Source organism: Aedes albopictus, chromosome 1 (genome assembly GCF_035046485.1).
Source record: "Aedes albopictus strain Foshan chromosome 1, AalbF5, whole genome shotgun sequence".
Classification (NCBI taxonomy): domain Eukaryota; kingdom Metazoa; phylum Arthropoda; class Insecta; order Diptera; family Culicidae; genus Aedes; species Aedes albopictus.
This window is the reverse complement of record NC_085136.1, coordinates 235,894,594-235,910,980: the sequence shown is the minus strand read 5'-3', so window position 1 is coordinate 235,910,980 and position 16,387 is coordinate 235,894,594. Positions and strand designations below refer to the sequence as shown.

Here is a 16,387-nt window from a genome sequence, read left to right as displayed (position 1 = left end):
GATCGATGTGAGGGGCATTTTTAATTGTCAAAAATAACGCTCTAAACTTAAAACGATATGTGGGAAATGTCCATCATCTGGCTCAAGGGTTATTGAATGATAAGTTAACATGTTTTGTAGCCAATTAGTCACATATTTCTGTATTAAATCCAATATTTTCCAATACTGCGAGTTAGGCAAACTTCAAAGACACTTTCAAACTTTTGCTACCGCAGCAGTATCGCACTTGTAATGAATATCCGAATTAATGCGTCTAGCTTCCAAGAATTCGCTAAATCCGATTCCGTCATCAAAAATTCTATAAATATTCAAATTTATTTCGGAAGTACAGTAGTGTAATTACATATTTACTATGGAAATTGCATAGTTTCAGCCGTTTTCTTGGGAATTATTAAACTTTGAACTTAAATAATTCAAAATTTAGTAAAGTTGTAAAAGTGTTGCAAAGCTTTTCGCATTCTGGGGTAGTAAATTTAGGTAGAAACAATGTTTTCAGGGCTTACAAAGGCATTTCACTGACTGATCAATTTCACCCCTAAAGTAAAATTTTTGATTTTTTATTTCAAATGACATTTATTGTGATAAAATGATTTGTAACAAAAGTTTCAACTTCGTTGACTGATGAAAACCGTGGTCGTATTTGTTTTAAAACTTTGAGTTCAACCATATCGTTGAATATTCAAACATTAGGCGCGAAAAACTGCGAAAAGTGATCAATTTCCCCCGAAATCACGGTACGGTCCAATTTTCATCCGTCTCAAATCAAAAGAATGAAGCGCTTTTTGTCTTGTTTTTTTTGTATTTTTGTTAGAAGTGAGCACGAATGATAACAAAAATTACATACTAATCGGTTCCGTAATAGCTTTGTTTTCCTCCTCTCCTCACCTCTTCTTGGCGTAACGTCCTCACTAGGACAAAGCCTGCTTCTCAGCTTAGTGTTCAATGAGCACTTCCACAGTTTTTAACTGAGAGCTTCCGCTGCCAATGACCATTTTGCATGTGTATATCGTGTGGCAGGCACGAAGATACTCTATGCCCAAGGAAGTCAAGAAAATTTCCTTTACGAAAAGATCCTGGACCGACCGGGAATCGAACCCGTCACCCTCAGCATGGTCATGCTGAATACCCGTGCGTTTACCGCCTCGGCTATATGGGCTTTGTTTTCGATTAGAATTCATTTGCGATTGTAGGATTATTAAGGACATGTTGACCCTACCAGGAATTCTCATAGATTTTTTAAACGGTTTTTTTTCGGAGGAATTTCTAGCGGAATCATTAATAACCTGGTAAAAGAAGGTCTCGAAAGAACTTTGAAAAATCACAATAGGTTTTTTTTAAATAGTGCCCAGAGAAATGTTAGCAAAAATTCCTGTAGGAATCCTTGGAAAATGTCCTTGAGTTGATGAATATTAAAGAATTTGTTGGAGGAATTCCAGAAGGATTTTTCGAAAGAATTTCTGCAAAACTCCTACGAAGTTCCTCTGAGAATTTTCTTAGAGGAACTTCTGTAGGAATTCTTGGATATAAAAAAAAAATATCAAACGGATTCTTTGGGACTTGAAGAACCCTTGCAGATTTTTATCGAAACAAGCGTTCTTTAAGGAATCATTGGAGGAATTTCTGGAGAAATCCTTGGAATCATTGTGAGCATAACGTGATTTTATTGCGTTTCAATTCCTTTGTGTTCCCGGTTAAATTAACTAAACAGTTTTAATTTCCGTGGGTAGAATGACAATTCAATCGATAAAATGACAGTTCACCCCGAACAAAAAAAATCCCCATACAAACTTTAAATGGTTTTCAAAAATAGTTCCCGGGCACCTAAAATGATGAAATTTTGGATTTCGACTATTTTTTGAAATAATCGGGATACTCCTACAGAACCCGATTCCAATTTTATTTTTTCGGAAGAATATGTGGTTCCAAAAAAATCTTTGGAGAATTTTTGAAAACATCCTCGGAGACAACACTGTAGGAACTCCTGAAGGAGTGCTTATAGAAATACTGAATGACATCCTTGCATTAACGACTTGAAAGATTCTTGAAGACAAATTGTTCTTCAAGAAAGATTTTTTTAAAGAAAACGGTAAAGCAATCTTTGAAGGAATTCTTTAAAGATTACTTGGAACAATTCCCAAGAAAATTGGTAAAAAAATCGACATAATTCTTAGAAAAAATCTTGCGTTCATTGATGGATTTCATTGATTTTTTTTCATCGTTTTGTACAAAATACAACAGTGCGATCAGTAATTTTCATGGGGGCCCACGAATTTTGTTCCGCACCGGGCCCCCAAATTCCTAGCTACGCCACTGGCCCTCTTCCATATGGCTCCGGCGAGTTACATGTCCTTATGCGCCATTGTCAAGCTTCCGGGAAAGAAAACGCTGTTTACCGGGAGTACCTTTCCTCTTTGCGTGCATTAACCGTGTTTCGTTCCTCGGCCATAAGGTCGTACTCCTTCTTGGCCAGACTCACCGAATTACGGAGTTTCACCAGTTTTTGTTGAAGATTCTTGCTGTGGCTATTCCCTCCGCTCTTCTAGCTGTTCAGCGACTACCTATAAACTTTGGTAGCCGACTCCTGATGCGGTTCAGCGCCCTCTCGAGGTCTGCGCCAGTCATCTGCGTTTCCTCCGTTGGTGATGTTCCGCCACATGCACCTCCTGCCTGCTCACTTTGATATTCCAACTTACCATATTTACCGCTTGTCGTGGCGATCTCGCCAGTCCACCTCTCGCGAACGGGTCAACCGTCACTTCCTCTCTCTACCTCAGTCGATTCGACGAACCCTTCTTAATTAACTACAGCAAAAAGAGATCTTAGGCTTCCGTGCTAAGATCTCTTTGTGCTGATGGATTTGAACGCTCTGTCATCAAATACTGGATGTGGCGTACAGAGCTACAGGCGAAAACTTTTCGTTGTTGACTATGCCTTTAACCTGGGAAAAAGCCCTCGATAGACATACAGACTTTATATGGCTCCACAGTCTGTCTGTGATCATCACTGTCTGCGATCTTTATAGACCATTTAGGGACACTTATTAGCCAGATTCAGATTTCCTTTATAGTGCTTTATCTGACGATAGGGACCGCCATCGATTCAAAACAAGTATCGTTCAAAACAAACGATATCGATTGTCATCGAAAGTTTCTCACCGCTTGACCCGGGTAAATGGTCGCTCCCGTCCGGAAGTTCGGTTTCCCTTCTCCTTCGGAAAACTTCTCTTCGGGGACCACCGACAGCCCCTTTGCCAGCGAGCGATTGAGCACATGCGACGAAACCGCTACCGCTTCTGCTCAAAATGAGCTGTGCAGATCCGCGTTTAACACCAACACCACACTCCCTGTTGTTTCGACCAATGTCCTGTTCATCGTTTCGGCCAATCCGTTTTCTTTGGATTATCCAGTATCTTCTTGTGCTTTCTGGACCAGAAAGCTGCATGTCCTCTCTGGATTACGCGCTTTTCTTTCACGTGAAGTGTCCAATCCAAGCTTCATACACCAGAAGCACTTCGCACCAGACTTGCAGGGTTATCTGCTCAACAGACACTTGAACGGTCAAAGGTCCATTTAGTGTGGGGTTGGGAACCGTCTCCTACAGGCAAAGTAGAAGACAGGACTAAACCCCGACCCACTAAACATATTCCCACACGCATAAAAATCCGTTCCGAAAACCGTCCACAACCTGTCACGTTATTCGGAACAAGCACGATTTTCGTTTACGAAAATACACCATGAATAAAAATCGCGTTCTCGTGAACCCTGTTCCGCCACAAATATGTAACGCCTGAGTAACGGACCAGCTCAAGATCAGAAATCATATTATCGTGAAATGTGTTCGGATATCTATGAGTTTTGTTCGCATAGATTGAACCTAGTTCACGGTACATGGTGTTTAGTTCACACGCGTGGGAACACAAATCACAGGAATTAGAACTAGTTCATGGTCTGGAATAATCGTTCCTGTAATTGTGAATCAAATCATGGCAAGAGGATCGTTGTTCACGGTCTGATATTTGCAAATTGAAAGCAAAGAAAAATGCACTTCATGGTCTGGACACTGCATCAGACGAATTTTAGACATTATCTTTGGTGCAATTTAAACATTACATACCACGATTTGCCTAGAAAATGAATCAACGGATCACCATAATTTTATCACTGATGCATTCGAGCAGTACTCCGACATATTCGTATGAAAAATAAATAACCGGGAAAGTAGTAAGAACGGGAAAATTTAAGGGGCACTTCTTTACAGAACCTTACAGAACTCCATGTCAAAAAACGTAGTAGACAGGCCGTGCGACGTTTGTCGGGACAGCTAGTTGTATAAAACTTTGTAAACACCGTACTTACATGGCATTCCCAAATCTGATTAAAAATCCACAGCATCTTAGGCAGGGCGCAACAGTGAGAATCTCGCCATCTTATTGTGTCAGCATTCCGGGGAATCCGAGATGCACTTTCACTCTCAATCATCAGAAAAACCACCACAATCACTCACTAACATTATAAACAATCAATAGTAATTTGCTTTTGAAATTAAAAACCGCATTTAAAGCTGAAAACTGGACACCAGAACTCTGCAAAAGACTACTAGACTACTTTGCGCGGCACTTGTGCGACTACCCGTGTGGATGTTTTGCGGCTGACAGGGCGCATGAACCGAGTTCTAGATTTTGTGAACAAAATCTTGAAAATGATTTTGAGGGTTCTTAGTTCCGTGATTTTAGTTCGTATTATTGCATGCGTTACCAAATTAGTATGATGAGTGAAGTAGGCATGAACTGTGTTCTGAAATTTAAGACTTGTTCTCGAAAAGTCAGGTATACCGAATCACGTTTGCATGAACTAAATCACGATGATGAAGGAGACGCGGGTTCCATAATTATGACTTCTTGTTCCCGAATACTGGAACGGATTTTTATGCGTGCATTGCCTTCAAACCCTACGTCTCTCGGGAATTACCAAGAAGACATTACTCCCAAGAGAGGGGCATGTGCACTCAAATGCCGTTTCTCAAGAAGTTCGCCCTGATTGCCGTACGATTCTACCAGCAAAAATCCTCGCCATAGATTTATTATTGTTTCGATTCTCCTCCCCGGGTACCCAAATAATTAATCCAGTGAAGGACTACCCAACTTTTTATTAAATTATCCCGAAACCGTGCCCCATGTTTGATCCGTTTAGAGAATTCCGTCAGAACAGCGACATAGCGACCTACTGTAGCGAACTACCGTAGCAACATAGGGTTTCTAATGAAATTTCTTAACTCAACAAACTAGACTACCGTAGCGGACTGTTTTGCATTCATAACCAAGGGTAGCTGTGATTTGAACAGTTTTGACTCCGCAGAATGAACTTCGTGATTTTTTCCAGCACTGCTCAAGGTTAGCATGGTGGCCATGCAGCAACGAACCTCGATGACACACCCTTTGTATAAACAACCAAAGTAGCATGCTAATGCTTCAGCAGCTTCCTAGGTGGCCTTACCAGTCCCTTTGTCCTCGGAAGGCGGGCAGGGTTAACCACCAGGCTTGCGTCCAACTGTTCTGCGAGTGTCAATAACTGATACTGCGTACACCGTAAGGGCTAAGACTCTATCAGTTAGCATAAGAAAGAGTTGCTGACAATGGGGCTTCCACTGTAGTTGCGCGCATGGAGAATAGCTGCCCAACTATCACTACACATTGAACGCGTTGCTTACATCTAGAGCAGGGTTTTGCAATCCCCCAAGTGTGAATGCCGGGCAACTCACTGGAACAATCCGTTCCCAGCCATCTTAGCAAACTGCAGTAGAATCACTTGGCATAATACGGAACCTCACGGTGATGGCGACTTGCTCCGCCAACAGTCCACTCGTCAATGAGGCAGCATCACACTCCGGCTGTTCGAGTGCGTATGAAGTTGATCATCAATATTAACTTCTTTTCTCGATCAGCCTAGATAGCTGTGTAGTGTCGGTAGCGATTGTCTCAATTGGCTAAGAATAACACTACGGACCGCCTGTTCCGGTGGTAAGAATCCACCAACAGGTGACCCCTAATTCATGGTGTGATGCGGCTTTATGCTTACCGTGCCTAGGAATGAATGGCTAGGGGGGTCTAATAAAAACCTAACCGCTAACGGAGCCTGTGGAGTACCAGGGCGCCCTCCACAGTATGTAGCCCTTACTGCGCTAACCGGAGCAATGGTGCAGTGGACCTTGTGTTTCTCCGAGACAATCAGCTGCCCTTCTTTAGTCTCACTTGAGGCTAAATAAAGGCGGGATTATGAAGATGTTGTTAATTAGTTTAAATTTTCACCTATATGGTTTCGCATTATGCGATTTACACAGTGTATTCTGTGTATCCTCGCCTTTGGCGTTTTCCAATCGATACCGATTTGGTTTTATTGTTGCTGTTCTTTGCTGTGCTGCTGTTGCGAAGAGTTTAATCTTACCTAGTTTGGGTAGTGGCTACGGTTAGGATAGCTCAGATCAATCTTCAGCATAAAAGAACAGCAACTATCAATCTTTGCAGACTTATGCAAAATGGTACAGCCCAAGTGGCCTTGGTACAAGAACCTTACTTTCGTAAGGGAAATTTCTATCTAGGAAACCTTGTGAACCCGGTGTTTGCCACTTTCAGTAAACATGAAATGGCAAACTCGCGTGTCATGCCTCGAGCCTGTGTGCTTGTCAACAACGCAATAGTTGCTACACTCATCTCTGAACTAACCACCAGAGATGTATGTGCTATCACAATTGATGTATCTGTTGGAAACCTCAACAGGAAATACGTCTATTGTTCTGTGTATTTACCACATGATGAACCATCCCCTACGGATGCTTTCAAACAAGTCATCGCATACTGCACTTCAAAAGGCCTTCCGCTAATTGTTGGCAGTGATGCTAATGCTCACCATATCATCTGGGGCAGCTCAGACATTAACTTGAGAGGCTCCAGTTTGATGGAGTACTTAAGTAGTACAGATCTTGCATTACTTAACATAGGCAACCGCCCAACCTTCATGGTATCTGCTAGAGAGGAAGTGTTAGATATAACGCTTTGCTCTAGCAGAATTAGTCACGAGCTGACCAATTGGCATGTGTCAGATGAAGAATCTTTATCTGACCATCGCTATATCTTTTTTGAACATTTAAATGTTACTTCGCAAACATTGCGTTTCAGGAATCCTCGGTCAACAAACTGGGATCTTTATACTGATTTGGTTGCAGCCAAATTTCATGGATATTCACCATCCATTGACACTCCAAGTGATTTAGATGATGCCGTTGATACTACAACGACCTTCATCATGGAAGCTTTTGAAGAAGCATGCCCTCTACGGTCTGTGAAGATCACAAGAGGAACCCCTTGGTGGAACTCTGATCTAGCGAAACTCAGGAAACAATGTAGAAAGAGTTGGAACAGACGACGTTCGGCTGGTTCGGAGGCTTTCAGGTCGGCTCGCAAGGCCTACAGGAAAGCTCTCCGGTCTGCTGAACGATCCGGCTGGAAAAACCTTTGTACAAATGTTTCCAGCTTGAGTGAAGTCAGTCGGTTAAACAAAATCCTTGCGAAATCTAAGGATTTCCGGGTGAACGAACTTCGTTTGCCAAATGGCGATCTGACTTCCTCTGATGAGGAAGTTCTGGAATGCTTATTCAGCACACACTTCCCTGGATGTGTGGATATTACATCTTCGGATGATCCTGATGTCTTTTCTTGTAGTTATGATTCTTTAGCTTCGGCTCGGAGTATTGTAACTATAGAATCGATTGAGTGGGCTCTTAATAGCTTTGCTCCTTTCAAATCTCCTGGGGCAGATGGGATTTATCCTATTTTGCTTCAGAAGGGATTTGATTATTTCAAACATGTTTTGAAAAAACTACTTGTTTGCAGTTTTGCTACAGGGTATATTCCCAAATCCTGGAGGGATATTACTGTAAAGTTTATTCCGAAAGTGGGTCGTGCGTCGTATGAAGAAGCAAAGAGTTTCAGACCTATCAGTTTGACCTCTTTTCTTCTGAAATGCTTAGAACGCATTGTGGATCATTATATCCGTGATGTTCATCTGGCCAACGTGCCTCTTCATGTGAATCAACATGCCTACCAATCTGGTAAGTCCACTGTGACTCTTTTACACAAGGTTGTTTACGATATCGAGAAAGCATTCGCTCAAAAGCAATCTTGTTTGGGTGTTTTCTTAGATATCGAGGGTGCCTTTGACAACGTGCCTTTCGATGCCATATTGGAAGCCGCACGGAGTCATGGTATATCTCCAATGATTTCCAATTGGATTCTCCAAATGCTCAAAAACCGATATCTCTTCTCGACATTGCGTCTAGCAGGGATTAGGAAATTGAGTGTTTGTGGATGCCCCCAAGGGGGAGTCTTATCACCGCTTTTGTGGAATCTCGTAGCAGATACGCTATTGAGGCAACTCAATAATAGCGGTTTTCCTACTTATGGTTTTGCCGACGACTACCTAACATTGTTAGTTGGTATGTGCATCAGCACCCTTTTCGACCTGATGCAAAACGCCCTTCAGGTAGTTGAGGGTTGGTGTCGCCAATATGGCCTTTCGGTTAATCCGAGTAAAACATCTATTGTTCTTTTCACGGAAAGGCGAAACCGTAATGGCGTTCGACCTTTGCGTCTCTTTGATTCTGAAATCGATGTGACTGAACAGGTAAAGTACGTTGGAGTCATTCTTGATTCCAAGCTTTCCTGGACACCTCACATTGAGTTCAGAATCAAGAAAGCTTGTATGGCCTTCGGGCAATGCCGGCGTACTTTTGGTACAACTTGGGGTCTAAAACCCAAGTATATCAAATGGATTTACACAACTGTGGTTCGGCCAATATTGGCTTATGGATGTCTTGTGTGGTGGCAAAAGGGTGAAGTGAGAACGGTCCAATCAAAATTAGGCCATCTCCAAAGGATGTGCTTAATGGCGATGTCTGGAGCGTTCTCTTCAACTCCTACGGCAGCGCTAGAAGTTCTCTTTGACGTTGCCCCACTACACATTCATCTCAAACAAGAAGCCCTTTCTTGCACTTACCGGTTACGGGTACTCGGTCTACTAGAGGAAACTCCTGTGAACCGCAGTTCAACACACACCTCGTTGTTTCCACTTTTGGTGAATTGGGACAAAATTGTCCTTGCTCCAAGTGATCTTACAATTGCTTGTAATTTTCCATATAGGACATTTTCCACGAAATTCCCTTCCCGGGAAGAGTGGACATCTGGTTATCTGGAAAGAAGTATTTCAGACGGCATCGTATGTTACACTGATGGCTCCCTTCTCGAAGGTCGAGCAGGTGCTGGTGTTTATTCTCGTGAGCTAAGGCTGTATCAGTCTTATTCACTTGGTAGACACTGTACCGTTTTTCAGGCCGAAATCTTTGCTCTTATGTGCGGAGTGCAATCAGCACTTCAGCAGCACGTAATGGGCAAAATAATATACTTCTGTTCAGATAGCCAGGCTGCTATTAAAGCACTTGCTTCGGCCAACTCCAGGTCGAAGATAGTTATCGCTTGTCGAACTCAAATCGAGGAGCTGAATTCAGCAAACGCTGTTCACCTTCTATGGGTACCTGGTCATGCTTCCATCGCTGGAAATGAATTGGCTGATGAGTTAGCTCGCTCTGGAGCATCACATGACTTCATTGGCCCTGAGCCAGCTATTCCGATATCGAAGTGTTGGATTAAGCTTCAGATTCACATCTGGGCTGTCACTCAACACAGACAATATTGGAATAGTTTGGAGTCATGTCGTCAAACCAAATTGTATAGTGCTGAGCCATCTCTACGGGTGGCGAAGTATCTAACTAATCTGTCTAAGCAGAATTGCAGCATGCTGGTCAAAGCATTGACTGGCCACTGCCGACTCAGCTATCACATGGCGAATATTCAGCAAGCTGATTCATTTGCCTGTGATAGCTGTGAATCCGATTATGGAACTTCGTATCATTTGATAAGTAACTGTCCAGTTTTCGCGCAACTGCGTTTCCGAGTATTCGGTAAACACTTATTAAGTGAAACTGACTTCAGAAACCTGAATCTTCAGGATATTCTGTTGTTCTTAACCCGCTGTGGTAAAGAGCTATAGGCTATCTTTCGCTTTATGCGTTATTACAGTGCCCTTTTCAGGGCGCTGTTTGAACCCATTGTGGTACGCTTGTGCGTTAGTACCCTCTTCCAGGGTATTTTTCCTATTTCCCTACCTGTCCCTATCCCCATCCAAATCCTTTTTCCTTCCTTTTCCCTCAGGTAGATGATGAAATAGGCTGTTATTTTGGCGATGGCACAAATGTCCCAAATGGAGGATAACGTGCCACTGGAGCCGGCCTTCTGATACCTGATACCACTCGTCAATGAGGCAGCATCACACTGACGACGACCCCGTCATGGTGCTGGCTGTCACTGATGCTTGCTAGGGGAAATACACGCATGGGAAATGCTACTCAGCTTTGTTCATACCCCACACCAAGGTCCTCATCGGTGACTCTTCCCTCATTACCAGCCCCATTCCCCAGCGGTCCTACGAAAGAAGATCAATGACTAGGCTCATGGTGTGGAAAGAACCCCTCGATGATGCCCTCCAACATCTCTGGAGACTGCTCTGTAGGAGTCATTATACCTCTTTCCAGGCCATCACGATTCTGTAGGCATCGTCCCACGGATTCGAATTGGCACTCTGACAGAGACCCTCAAAGCAGGCCTTGTTTTTACTACGCCACCTACGCTACCAGAAGTTTGATTGGACATCATTCTTCCAGAACTTCTTTGAAAGGAATATTCATGGTGATATTCTTTTCTTCCTTCTTACGAACGTGATTACATACTTTGGAAACTGTTCTAGGCCCATAACCTGATATAGTAAGTTTACTCAGGCAAGATTCGGGCTATCAATGGCAGTCTGTATTTCACAGATACTCACTGACTTTACAGTGGAAAGACGTTTGGCGCATGCCGATTAGCGCTTTGACACCAAAATGCCTGTTGTTGACATACGTGGAAGTTAATGCAGGGCTGTGAAAGCAAGTTTTCAAACGAACATAACCATAATGATGTGAACTAGGACATTGTTTTTCAAACTTTGTTTCGCGCCCCCAACCGTTTGCAGACACGCTTCGATTGTTTTACGAAAAGCGAAGTGACGACAGACTGGGGGTAACGATGAACTAGGATATGAAACAATTCAATAAATAAAAGGTCCTGGTCCTGGTCGGCAGCACGTATGTGGCAACCCTAATCCCACCTAATGCATTTGAAAGGAGCCAACATCTATTGTGTATACCCAATGCAATGCTTTGTGGATACACAAATGTTTACATACAAGATGTTGGATTCTTAAAAATGGCGGCCTCGCACCCTGGCATTTGACCAGAGCAACTTTGAGTTGTTTTTCAGCCCAGCTCAAACACAGCTTTAAACAAATATTTTGATTTGACTAATCAATTAGTCATTTGAGCAATCCGCTAAGCCGAATCAGGTCATCAAAGTGCAAAAATCACCCTCTCCTCTCAAGATGCGATAACGCCATTCGAACACGGACGCGATCGTGTGTCATCGCTCGCAGTCACGGAGGTTATCGCACGCTTTGACTTAAACAAAACTGCAAGTACCTACGAAGCAATCGTGTGTAGAGACGAACCGAAGAAGACGCATTCGCTTTCGCAGCGCAGTAGGCCGGGCCATAAATCAACCTGGCAGCAACGCGCCTAAGCAACCTATTCTCATGGGAACCTGCTGCAAGCCGCCATCTTTATTTGCTCCCGTTCTGACACCTTTCGTGTTTATGTGCTGATGGTGATGGTGGTGACCTGCGGCGATCACTTGGGCTAATCAGTCGGTCAAACTCTGATGGTGCGACAACTCGGAAATTGCCGATAATTACACACTTTGGGTTGAGTGAACGTGCGCTACCTCAAAGGCCGCCGTAGTTTACACCGAACGAAAGAGAAGCAGTTAATCGCCCATAACGGCGTTGCTCGACTACTCGCCATTATTGCTATTACCATTTTATTTGTACACGCTGCCCGGCCCAGCCGTAACACGTCGTCGGTCTTCGGGTTTTACGGGGGCAATTTACAGAAAGAGAGAGTAGCGTCAGAATACATTGTTGAAACCATGTCTGCGGTTTCGATTAAATCGTGTGTAACCTTCCACTGCACCTCGCACGTATAAGAACCGTTGACAGATGGCGGTGGCGGCGCGGCAGTCGGGTCGGGATCGACGGGAGTGTGCGTAAATGAGCTATTTAGCACCAACATTCTCAGAGCTGGACGATCGAGAATGTGTGCAACCGACCCGATCCAAGTAAGCGGAAAATTTGTCACTACCGGGACCTTTTTGCCCCCGAGGGAGTAATGAGAGACAACAACAATACGAGCGGACGACCCAAGACAACAACAACAACAGGGACGTCATGCGAAGGTTAATCCGTGCGGTGCGTTGAAAAGCCAAGGCAAACTAGATCGGCTGCGTGGCCCGGCCATCTCTTCGTGATTCGATGACTGACGATGTATGGTGGTGGTGACAGGTAATTATGCGGATAAATTGATCGTTTGCGACCCTGCCCAGGGTGCTTCACGCGTTACCTTTGCAAGCAATTATTATTTTATGAAGTGTCTATGGTAATTAAACTCATGATGTGGCATACGAGGTGGCGCAATTATCGTTCTTGATGATGATCGCACTGGGTCTGCCGATCGAGAGCGGAATTTTGAAGATCGATTCTCGTTGCATGTTTTCCAGTAGGTATATATTGAGGGATTTGCACAAAAGTGCACGCGGCCTATCGTTTCCGAAAGGTACAACCGCGGTTTTCACCCCCTGTTTACTTCATGCTTATGGGAAATAACATTGCGGCGTTTCCTACGGTGCGGCTGTTCCTTTCGAAAACGATAGACCGCGTGAACTTTTGTGCAAAGCCCCTTTTTGAAACATTTCAACGACCGCGCGGTGTTTACGTTTCAAGAAATCTGACAATATCAAGTTCGTATTTGGGGTCAGTCGTAAAAGCAGCATGGGTGATTTGCAGTTCAAAGGGAATTTCTCAGTCTAATCTAGATGTATGATATAGCAATCTTGTCTGAGTTGCTAAGATGTCGCTTACGTGACTGTAAATGATCACTATTGAATTAGCGTGTAAGTGATACTACCTTCGATGTAACATACCTTGCTGACAAGGTCAGAATAAAAGAAACAGATAAACTAATGTCATTTGTTGTGTTTATTTACCGCAATAACATACGTCTACTTTTACTCTGTAATACCAAAAGTCTACTCAGGTTATGAGACCAGGGGACCAGTAACCCCCTACTTTCTGGATGATCATAGTCGACCTTCCCTGTCCTTCGCTGTCACTCGGACGTCGATGAGCCGCCCCTAACATGATGATCAGACGGTGTGATGAGCCGCTCCTTCTGCTAAATAGACGCTTCCCTTTCAACGTACGACCAAGGGTACTCGTAGCCCGGTCGGTGCCACGCGGAGGTAAAAATTAGGACTTGCTGGGCCAAAAATAATGATCTCAATGGAATCTGTATTGCGCGAATTACCCAGCCTTTACCGTGGAACTGCCTGAATGCGTGGCACATCAAGGCTGGTCCGGTCCTGTCTAAAGTTGAAGTGGTGCTGTGACGTGAACTCCGTGTGTTGCACCTGTGCAAAGCGGAGATGTTTCTAGGAACAATGATCAATCGAAGCAACTGCGAAGCTTAGACGGGATATGCTGTGGTTAGGTATGAACCTGAGTGTCGCGAACTGACTCAATATGCTCTCTCAGCGGGAGCCAAACATTGAAGATGAAGGTTATGTTAAACCTTGTTGTACCTGTGTGCTTGATTGAAGAGTATTGTTATCTAGGTGCTGCGGATATAATCAAAACTGTTGTCACGATATCTCCATTTGCCGCTGTCAATCCGTTGGAAAGCGAGGAGAAGGATAAGCCACAGACAAACAGACGTAACACCTTGAACGATTTTCATGGAAATCCATCGCCCAATTCACACTACCTTCATCTGGTGGAAAAGTTGCACGAATCACTATGTTGTGCCATATCGTCAACAGAAGGCGCTAGTGTGAAACGTCAAACGCATAGAAAAACGATGCGCGCGCCTCTGGTTGTGAAAGTCACGACTATGAAAATTTAAAATGATCGTTAAAGGCGTGGTCGATGGAAATTTCGCAAGTGTTACGTCTGTTTGTCTGTGGATAAGCATTGTTTTGAGCCCATTTTAGCTAATTTTGTAACAACTATCCATCCAAATTTCCATCGCGAATGGAAAATAATAAATTTTGAACACGAGAACAAAATTGAAATAATGGGGGATTGATCATGTTTACCATTTCCGAACAGCGTCGCGACGGCATGTTTGACAACTGCGCTGAGAGAGGTGTTTGCAAGAAAATTGAACGCTCGTGCGTGTTTACAAGCTGTGTGCCAGGAGTGTGTTGGTGTGTGTTGGCTAGCTTGAAAAATAAAACCGTTTCTATTCGCAGCACCTAGGTATGAACTCGTTTAAGTCTGCGCGTTCTCCTATGGGATGAGCAGCCCTAGATTCAGAGACCGGAAAAAGATCAGCACGTCGCGCACTGATTGTGTGCCTGACTTATCTCATGGTTTCACCACGTTCTGAGGAATGATGTTGGAAACTCCAGAGTCCTCTTGATACAGAAGGCGAAATTCTTTTTTACATCTGTTGATTCAGTCGAAAACTCTTCAACCGTAGCTTGAGAAACCGCGATCCTAATTCCCAGAAAGCTGTCTTTTCCAGTTAGAGAAAATGCAAACAAATCCGCTGGAGAACAACTGTCAGAGTTTACGAATTCAGTTCGGCTCTTACCGATGAGCCCCGCACTATTATTAGAGTGCAAAGAATAAAAACCGGTGCACCAAAGTAGGCCGCCAACCCGGCCACGCAAGGTATGCTTATGTTCGCAGGGCCTCATATTTATCTTGGCAGCACGAAATGGACCCTTTTCTGCGAGCCGCCGCCACCGCTGCCGATTGCATTGTGTGGTGGCATCAAAATAAACAACCAGACTGAGATAAAAGTCACGCACCCAACAGCCAGCAGCCACGAGCTTCGGTTTCTCGCAATTCGCATCCGGACCACCTCATTATTGAGGGGGAAAGGGGGACTGCGGATTCCCTACTCGACGAATTTTTGCGACTCTCCTCAACGCAGCCCTGATGCTTTCGGCTGTCAGGGTCAGGGCCCGATCCAGTCAGTGGGTGCACCAGCCTCCTGTCATGCGGCCATGTTTTTGAGGTCAGCATCAAAATCCAGGAACGATTATTGACTGTGGCTGAATCATATCAATAACAATTATAAATTTTATGGAAACTTTATTCCCGTGACGAAGACGAGCTGATACTATTACGACTTCATTTTAAATAAATAATTGCGAAATTAAAAATCATGTTTTGCTTAAATTAACGATTTTAAAAGGTGAAACAAAAAATTGGTTGTGTAAAAAAGTTTCGCCGCTTTTGATTTTTACTCCTGGAATCATGTTTGTTTACAAACTTTGCGCTGTCATGGGGAACCAAGCCGCCGAGCCGCCGCTATTGTATTCAACGAGGCGGCTGGAAGTGGGAACCAGAGATGTTGGCTCGTTATTTTCCTGTGGGGCAGTATTGCGATGACAGGAGGCTGGGGTGCACCGACAGAGGGAATAACATTTGAGATAATGGCTTAATTTAGATATTTATTCTTCCTATGGTCTCCCGCAAACAGCTTCCTCCGGCGAATCGGACGAATGGCGAAAACACTCCAAAAGGTAGAACACAAAAGGGCGAAGAACTCGTTTGCTGAAAATAAAGCACAAAGGCGGATCGAAACGAGAATGCAAGCTGTGAGACGGGAGAAAAAGATGCGGTCGTAAAAGTTGCGAAAACGTGTTTCTTAAGTTGGTTTTGAACTAGCTGAAACACTCTTTTCGCATGTTGCAGTTGGTTAGGCTATGTTTCTGAAAATTCAGTTTATCAGAATTTGCTTGCAGTTTTTCCTTTCAAATAGCAATTATATTATCTATTTGCAGAACTTTTTTTTTATCATATATCAATTATTTTGAATTTTTTTTTCTTCTTTCTGGTATTACATATCAATTGTGACAGAGCCTGTATCTCAGCTCGTGATCTATTAGCACTTTCAAAGTTGTTAACTGAGAGATTTAATTTCTAGTTGATCATTTTTCGTGAAAGTACTGAGCACACCTCTCATTTTATTTTGCTCAAACTAAATATTTATGTCCTGTACTCTTCCTTCTTTCTCACAATTATTCTTTCACACCTCCAAACGCATCCCAGATCAAAATATAGCTTTAGTGATTGTTAATCACGTGCTGCGTTATGCCGAAGTCCATGCTGCAGCATTACCGAACTCG

At 43.5% G+C, this 16,387-nt stretch overlaps 1 protein-coding gene and 1 long non-coding RNA gene across 2 annotated transcripts in view; one reads left to right on the top strand and one right to left on the bottom strand.

Moving 5' to 3' along the window:
* Positions 1–16,387, top strand: part of LOC109399837 (transcriptional activator cubitus interruptus) — a 409,162-nt gene that overhangs the window by 323,481 nt on the left and 69,294 nt on the right. The gene's annotated exons all lie outside the window — the stretch shown is intronic.
* Positions 5,936–16,387, bottom strand: part of LOC134285528 (uncharacterized) — a 374,077-nt gene continuing 363,625 nt past the window's right edge. Inside the window, exon 2 of the long non-coding RNA XR_009996451.1 lies at positions 5,936–7,126. This is a non-coding gene — a long non-coding RNA (uncharacterized LOC134285528). The remainder of the gene's footprint in view (positions 7,127–16,387) is intronic.